Below are 9,600 nucleotides of genomic sequence, written 5' to 3' on the forward strand. Positions count from 1 at the left end.
AATCCCTTTAGTCAGCCATTGTTTTTTTATCAAGTTTATTTGAATTATGATTCACTAATTTCTTAGGAAAACTGTTTTCAAATATGCCCACAAGTTTATCGTGGAATAAGTTAAATTTAACATTTGCATCAGGTTCCCGATAAACATCCTCCCAGTCTACCCTTTTCAAGCTTTCCTTAAATTGTTGAATTGTTATATGGTTAATTGGGCGTATTATTATTATTTTTTTTTTTTCACATTACTGTATGGAGCAAAGTCATGAATTGAAAGTAGCTGTGCATTGTGATCAGAAAGCCCGTTCTTAATAGGATAGGTGCTTACTTCTTTTAATTTATCTTGGTCTATGAAAATGTTATCTATCAGGGTGCTACTGTCTTGTACAATACGAGTAGGAAGATCAATGACTGATGTCAGATTGTAAGAGCAAAGTAATAGTTCAAGGTCGTTCTTCTTGCTTGAGTGTTTAAGAAAATCTACGTTAAAATCTCCACAAATGATCTACATCTACATCTACATCTACATCCGTACTCCGCAAGCCACCTGACGGTGTGTGGCGGAGGGTACCCTGAGTACCTCTATCGGTTCTCCCTTCTATTCCAGTCTCGTATTGTACGTGGAAAGAAGGATTGTCGGTATGCTTCTGTGTGGGCTCTAATCTCTCTGATTTTATCCTCATGGTCTCTTCGCGAGATATACGTAGGAGGGAGCAATATACTGCTTGACTCTTCGGTGAAGGTATGTTCTCGAAACTTTAACAAAAGCCCGTACCGAGCTACTGAGCGTCTCTCCTGCAGAGTCTTCCACTGGAGTTTATCTATCATCTCCGTAACGCTTTCGCAATTACTAAATGATCTTGTAACGAAGCGCGCTGCTCTCCGTTGGATCTTCTCTATCTCTTCTATCAACCCTACCTGGTGCGGATCCCACACTGTTGAGCAGTATTCAAGCATTTGGCGAACAAGCGTACTGTAACCTACTTCCTTTGTTGTCGGATTGCATTTCCTTAGGATTCTTCCAATGAATCTCAGTCTGGCATCTGCTTTACCGACGATCAACTTCATATGATCATTCCATTTTAAATCACTCCTAATGCTTACTCCCAGATAATTTATGGAATTAACTGCTTCCAGTTGCTGACCTGCTATTTTGTAGCTAAATGATAAGGGACCTATCTTTCTATGTATTCGCATCACATTACACTTCGCTACATTGAGATTCAGTTGCCATTCCGTGCACCATGCGTCAATTCGCTGCAGATCCTCCTGCATTTCAGTACAATTTTCCATTGTTGCAACCTTTCGATACACCACAGCATCATCTGCAAAAAGCCTCAGTGAACTTCCGATGTCATCCACCAGGTCATTTATGTATATTGTGAATAGCATCGGTCCTATGACACTCCCCTGCGGCACACCTGAAATCACTCTTACTTCGGAAGACTTCTCTCCATTGAGAATGACGTGCTGCGTTCTGTTATCTAGGAACTCCTCAATCCAATCACACAATTGATCTGATAGTCCGTATGCTCTTACTTTGTTCATTAAACGACTGTGGGGAACTGTGTCAAACGCCTTGCGGAAGTCAAGAAACACGGCATCTACCTGTGAACCCGTGTCTAAGGCCCTCTGAGTCTCGTGGACGAATAGCGCGAGCTGGGTTTCACACGATCGTCTTTTTCGAAACCCATGCTGATTCCTACAGAGTAGATTTCTAGTCTCCAGAAAAGACATTATACTCAAACATAATACGTGTTCCAAAATTCTACAACTGATCGACGTTAGAGATATAGGTCTATAGTTCTGCACATCTGTTCGACGTCCCTTCTTGAGAACGGGGATGACCTGTGCCCTTTTCCAATCCTTTGGAACGCTTCGCTCTTCTAGAGACCTACGGTACACCGCTGCAAGAAGGGGGGCAAGTTCCTTCGCGTACTCTGTGTAAAATCGAACTGATATCCCATCAGGACCAGCGGCCTTTCCTCTTTTGAGCGATTTTAATTGTTTCTCTATCCCTCTGTCGTCTACTTCGATATCTACCATTTTGTCAACTGTGCGACAATCTAGAGAAGGAAGCACAGTGCAGTCTTCCTCTGTGAAACAGCTTTGGAAGAAGACATTTAGTAATTCGGCCTTTAGTCTGTCATCCTCTGTTTCAGTACCATTTTGGTCACAGAGTGTCTGGACATTTTGTTTTGATCCACCTACCGCTTTGACATAGGACCAAAATTTCTTAGGATTTTCTGCCAAGTCAGTACATAGAACTTTACTTTCGAATTCATTGAAAGCCTCTCGCATAGCCCTCCTCACACTACATTTCGCTTCGCGTAATTTTTGTTTGTCTGCAAGGCTTTGGCTATGTTTATGTTTGCTGTGAAGTTCCCTTTGCTTCCGCAGCAGTTTTCTAACTCGGTTGTTGTACCACGGTGGCTCTTTTCCATCTCTTACGATCTTGCTTGGCACATACTCATCTAACGCATATTGTACCATGGTTTTGAACTTTGTCCACTGATCCTCAATACTATCTGCACTTGAGACAAAACTTTTGTGTTGAGCCGTCAGGTACTCTGTAATCTGCTTTTTGTCACTTTTGCTAAACAGAAAAATCTTCCTACCTTTTTTAATATTTCTATTTACGGCTGAAATCATCGACGCAGTAACCGCTTTATGGTCCCTAATTCCCTGTTCTGCATTAACTGATTCAAATAGTTCGGGTCTGTTTGTCACCAGAAGGTGTAATATATTATCGCCACGAGTCGGTTTTCTGTTTAACTGCTCAAGGTAGTTTTCAGATAAAGCACTTAAAAATATTTCACTGGATTCTTTGTCCCTGCCACCCGTTATGAACGTTTGAGTCTCCCAGTCTATATCCGGCAAATTAAAATCTCCACCCAGAACTATAACATGGTGGGGAAATCTACTCGAAATATATGATAATGTGTTTTCCCTTTTCTGACAGATAACACAGCAAGAGATCTAGGTTTTTAAGAAACATTTGAAAATTTCCAAGTAGGGACCTATACACAGTCACAATTATGAAATTACCACTGTCCATTTTAAGCTCACAAGCGCATACTTCAATGTGCTGTTCTACACAGAATTTTGCGGTTTCTCTGTTTTTAAAACTATGTTCCCCCTTAACATAAATGGCAGCTCCTCCTTTGTCCATATTGTCTCTACAAAAATAAGTTGCTAATTTATACCCATTAATATTTCCATTTTCCATTTGTGTAGTTATATGATGTTCAGACAGGCACAGTACATCAACTTCTGTTGTATTTTTAATATTCTCAAAACAAATTATTAGTTCGTCTGTTTTGTTCCTTAATCCCCTGATATTTTGGTGAAATATATTAACACAACTGTTTCCTCTACCTTTATTTGAACCATTTATTTTTTTTACCTTTAAGAGCTGCCCGTCTGGACATTTTGTTCAACCTAAAAAAAGGTGCCCCTATGCCCTTTCGGGTCACAGGGGTTTTGCCTTGAGTGCTAGTGGCCCCCTTTAGACGACCTACAATTAAATCAGCTAATCTATCCTTCCCTAGACTATTTAGGTGCAGGCCAGGTTGAGTGTATCCCCATCTCCCAATGCTACCAACAGGCACTGTATAAATGTGTGTTTTTGCACCGTCCAGCAGCTGCTCGCTCAACTCTCTGTTAACTCGCCACACAGAAGGGTTAACCGAGGGCTGATCGTAACACTGCAATACCTCAACAAAACCCACATTCGCACATCCTGTTGCAGCTCATATTTTATCCAGGTCACTCTTAATATCATAATTCCTATCCTTAGCCAGGCTGTTTCCTGCCCCACCTATTACTATCACCTCATCATTCTTGTCAAAGTCCCTACAGAGTGGTCCTATTTCTTCTATCACCTGGCTAAGCCTAGCACTTGGCTTAAACAAACTCGTGACCTGGTAATCTGCTCCTAATTTCTCCTGCACCAGTTGGCCTACACCCCTCCCATGACTGCTCCCTGGCAGCAAGACTTTTCTTTTCCTATTACTAGATTTTCCCGACCTAATGCTGTTACCAATTTTAGTAGTCTGCTGCACCCTACTTTCAACTACTCCTGTTTTTGGCTCCTCCCTTCCTACTTCAGGTAAGAAGGAGAATTTATTCATAACTGGAACTTCGACAACATCTACATGGCTGGTCCCTTTTCGCGATTTCCTTGTTACCAATTCCCATTTCCCGCAGGCTTTTCCCCCCTTTAACTTAGCTAATTCAGTTTTTACCGAATCTAGTTCAGCCTGAAGGGCACACATCTTTTCCTCCTGTTGTACGAATCTTTTTTCTATACTACAGAACTTACAGTTCCATGGAAGAGCCAAAAGCATAATCTCGTCAAATTTCCCGCTTCATGAGCCCCAATGAAAAACACCCCCACATCCTCCACACACCACACCCGATTCTATCTTCTTACGGCAGCTTCCACACTTAGTACTCATGGCAATGTACAGTAATAAAATTTAAACAATGATCTCTTAATACAACAAACTATATTCTTAAATCAGTAAGATAATGAACCTACAATGGATGTAATCTAACAAGCTACGTGAATTTAAACAATCGTTACCTGTAAGTAAACAAACGCCAAATGGAAAGTCTATGAACAAGTAAGTTTGAATAATCTACAATCCGACGATATGCTAATTGCTTCTTTTGATTGTTACCCTTCTCACTTATATTCATCAATTTCACAGTGGAGTAATGTATTTGAATCGTGAAATGTGGTTAAGAGTTTGTTGTTTACAGCAGGGTCATCTGGTTGTATAGCCAGAATGCAGATTCTCCATTCAATGGGTTTTTGGTGCAAATTGGACACCACATGCTCTTTACTGAATAACGAATGTCTAGAATTTGATAAATCTTCTTGTTTAGGTATCTCCTTCATTTGCTTTATATTTTTAAAAATCTTATTCCAATGTTCACTAAAAATAATCAATGTGCTGCACAAATTGTGGTACATGTTTGTTCCCTCTCAACAGGGAGATTCCGTTTCATGACTGCTATGTTTGTTCAAACATCAAGTGTGATTTTGTTGGATGGGAACCTCCACTCCGAGCATCTTGAGTGTTGGAGTTATTACGAAAAACTTCATTGTTTTGCTAGGTGCTTCTTTTGATTGTTACCCTTATCACATACATTCATCAATTTCACAGTGGGTTAATATATTTGAATCATTAAATGTGGATATGTGTTTGTTGTTTACCGCAGGGTCATCTGGTTGTATGGCCAGAAAGCAGATTGTGCATTCAGTGGATTATTGGTGCAGATTGGACACCACATGCACCTTACTGAACACCGAATGTTCGGAATTTGATAAATGTTTTTGTTTTGGTATCTCCTTCATTTGCTGTATATTCAAAAAAAATTTATTCCATGGTCACTAAAAGTAATCAAAGTGCTGCACATAGTTCTTCCTTCTCTGCAGGGAGATTCCGTTTCAAGACTGATATGTTTGTTCTAGCATCGAGTATGATTTTGTTGGATGGGAACCACCACTCTGAGCATCCTGAGTATTGGAGTTATTAGGAATGACTTCATTGTTTTGCTAGGTGCTTCTTTGATTGTTACCCATATCACTTATATTCACCAATTCCACTATGGATTAATAAGGAAATACTTAATTGTTATGCGAATGCTTCTTTTGATTGTTACTTTATATTCATCAATTTCACAGTGGAGTAATGTATTTGAATCGTGAAATGTGGTTAAGAGTTTGTTGTTTGCAGCAGGGTCATCTGGTTGTATGGCCATAAAGCAGTTTCTCCATTTAATGGGTTAAATGGGTTATTGCTGCAGATTGGACACCACATACTCTTTACTGAAAAACGATTGTTCAGAATTAGACAATTTAGGTAGCTCCTTCATTTGCTTTCTATTTTTAAAAATGTTATTCGATGGTAACAAAAAATAATCAATGTGCTGCACAAATTGTGGGACATGTTTATTCCCTCTCAGCAAGGAGATTCGTTTCATGACTGCTATGCTTGTTCTTCCATCGAGTGTGATTTTGTGATTGTAGTACATGTTTCAGCCCTATCAACAGGGAGTCTGTGTTTCATGACTGCAGTGTTTGTTCAAACATCGAGTGTGATTTTGTTGGATGTGAATCACCTCTCCGAGCGTTCTGACGATTGGAGTTATTAGAAATACTTTTCTCTTTTGCTAGGTGCTTCCTTTGATTAATACCTTTATCACTTATATTCATCAATTTCACAGTGGAGTAATTTATTTGAATCGTGAAATGTGGGTAAATGTTTGTTGTTTACAGCTGGATCATCTGGTTGTATGGCTAGAAAGCAGATTCTCCATTCAATGGTTATTTGGTTCAGATTTTACACCACATGCACTTTACTGAATATCTATTGTTCAGAATTTGATAAATCTTCTTGTTTAGGTATCTCCATCATTTGCTTTATATTTTTAAAAATCTTATTGCAATGGGAAATAAAAAGTAATTAATATGCTGCACAAATTGTGGTACATGTTTCATCCCTCTCAATAGGGAGTTTTCATTTCATGACTACATTTGTTCTACCATCGAGTGTGATTTTGTTGGATGGGAACCACCACTCCGAGCATTCTGACCATTCGAGTTATTAGGAAAGACTTCATTGTTTTGCTGGGTACTTCCTTTGATTGACACTTTTATTACTTATATTCATAAATTTCACAGTGGAGTAATTTATTTGAATCGTGAAATGTGGCTAAATTTTTTTGTTTACAGCAGGGTCATCTGGTTGTATGGCCAGAAAGCAGATTCTCTGTTCAATAATCTTTTGGTGCCGATTGGACACCACATGCACTTTACTGAATATCGAATGTTCAGAATTTGATAAATCTTCTTGTTTAGGTACCTCCTTCATTTCCTTTATATTTTTAAAAACCTTATTGCAATGGTCACTAAAAATAATCAATGTGCTACACAAATTGTAGTACATGTTTCAGCCCTATCAACAGGGAGTCTCTGTTTCATGACTGCTATGTTTGTTCAAACATCGAGTGTGATGTTGTTGGATGGGAACCACCACTCCGAGCATCCTGAGTATTTGAGTTACTAGGAAAAAAAATCATTGTTTTGCTAGGTGCTTGTTTTGATTGTTACCCTTATAACATATATTCTAAAATTTCACGGTGGGTTTATATATTTGAATCGTGAAATGTGGTTATGTGTTTGTTGTTTACAGCAGCATCATCTAGTTGTATGGTCAGAAAGCAGATTCTGCATTCAATCGGTTTTTGTTGCAGATTGGACACCACATGCACCTTACTGAACACCGGATGTTCAGAATTTGATAAATCTTCTCGTATTGGTATCTCCTTCATTTGCTTTATATTTTAAAAAATCTTATGTCAATGGTCACTAAAAATAAACATTGTGCTGCACTAATTGCAGTACATGTTTCGTACCTCTCATCACGGATATTCCGTTTCATGACTGCTATGTTTGTTCAAACATCGAGTGTGATTTATTTGGATGGAAATCACCACTCCTAGCGTTCTGATGATTGGAGTTATTAGAAAGACTTTTTTTCTTTTGCTAGGTGCTTCTTTTGATTGCTACATTTATCACTTATATTCACCAGTTCCACAATGGATTAATGTATTTGTATCGTGAAGTGGGTTTATGTGTTTGTTGTTTACAGCAGGGTCATCTGGTTGTATGGCCAGAAAGCAGATTCCCCATTCAATGGGTTTTTGGTGATATTTTACACCACATGCACCTTACTGAACACCGAATGTTCAGATTTGATAAATCTTCTTGTTTTGGTATCTCCTTCATTTGCTTTATATTTTTAAAAATCTTATTTCAATGGTCACTAAAAATAGACAATGTGCTGCACAAATTGTCGTACATGTTTCGTACTTCTCATCAGGGAGATTCCGTTTCATGACTGCTATGTTTGTTCAAACATCGAGTGTGATTTTGTTGGATGGGAATCACCACTCCGAGCGTTCTGACGATTGGAGTTATTAGAAGGACTCTTTTCTTTTGCTAGGTGCTTCCATTGATACCTTTATCACTTATATTCATCAATTTCACAGTGGAGTAATGTATTTCTTTCGTGATATGTTCGTAAATGTTTGTTGTTTACAGCAGGGTCATCTGGTTGTATGGCCAGAAAGCAGATTCTCTATTCAATGGTCTATTGGTGCAGATTGGACACCACATGCACTTTACTGAATAACGAATGTTCGGATTTTGATATATCTTCATTTTTAAGTATCTCCTTCATTTGCTTTATATTTTTAAAAATATTGTTGCAATGGTCACTAAAAATTATCAATGTGCTGCACACATTGTGGTACATGTTTCTTCCCTCTCAACAGGGACATTCTGTTTCAGGACTGCTATGTTTGTTCAAACATCGAGTGTGATTTTCTTGGATTTGAACCACCACTCCGAGCATCCTGAGTATTGGAGTTATTAGGAAATATTTCATTGTTTTGCTAGGTGCTTGTTTTGATTGTTAGCCTTTTGACATATAATCATAAATTTCACAGTGGGTTAATATATTTGAATCTTGAAATGTGGTTATGTGTTTGTTGTTTACAGCAGCATCATCTGGTTGTATGGCCAGAACGCAGATTTTCCACTCAATGGGTTTTTGTTGCAGATTGGACACCACATGCACCTTACTGAATAATGGCTGTAAGGAATTTGATAAATCTTCTTGTTTAGGTATCTCCTTCATTTGCTTTATATTTGTAAAAATGTTATACCAATGGTCCCAAAAAGTAATCATTGTGCTGCACAAATTGTGGGACATGTTTATTCCCTCTCAGCAAGGAGATTCGTTTCATGACTGCTATGCTTGTTCTTCCATCGAGTGTGATTTTGTTCGATGGGAAGTGTCACTCCGAGCATCCTGAGTATTAGAGTTTTTAGTAAGATCTCATTGTTTTGCAAGGTGCTTATTTTGATTCTTCCCCTTATCACATATATTCATCAATTTCACAGTGGAATAATATATTTGAATCTTGAAATGTGGTTATGTGTTTTTTGTTTACAGCTGGGTCATGGTGCAGATTGGACAACACATGCACCTTACTGTACACCGGACGTTGAGTATTTGATAAATCTTGTCGTTTTGGTATCTCCTTCATTTGCTTTATATTTTTAAAAATCTTATTTCAATGGTCACTAAAAATAGACAATGTGCTGCACAAATTGTAGTACATGATTATTCCCTCTCAACAGGGAGATTCCGTTTCATGACTGCTGTGTTTGTTCAAACATTGAGTGTGATTTTGTTGGATGTGAATCACCTCTCCGAGCGTTCTGACGATTGGAGTTATTAGAAATACTTTTCTCTTTTGCTAGGTGCTTCCTTTGATTAATACCTTTATCACTTATATTCATCAATTTCACAGTGGAGTAATTTATTTGAATCGTGAAATGTGGGTAAATGTTTGTTGTTTACAGCTGGATCATCTGGTTGTATGGCTAGAAAGCAGATTCTCCATTCAATGGTTATTTGGTTCAGATTTTACACCACATGCACTTTACTGAATATCTATTGTTCAGAATTTGATAAATCTTCTTGTTTAGGTATCTCCTTCATTTGCTTTATATTTTTAAAAATAT

The sequence above is a fragment of the Schistocerca gregaria genome, unplaced genomic scaffold (genome assembly GCF_023897955.1).
Source record: "Schistocerca gregaria isolate iqSchGreg1 unplaced genomic scaffold, iqSchGreg1.2 ptg000345l, whole genome shotgun sequence".
NCBI classification, from domain to species: domain Eukaryota; kingdom Metazoa; phylum Arthropoda; class Insecta; order Orthoptera; family Acrididae; genus Schistocerca; species Schistocerca gregaria.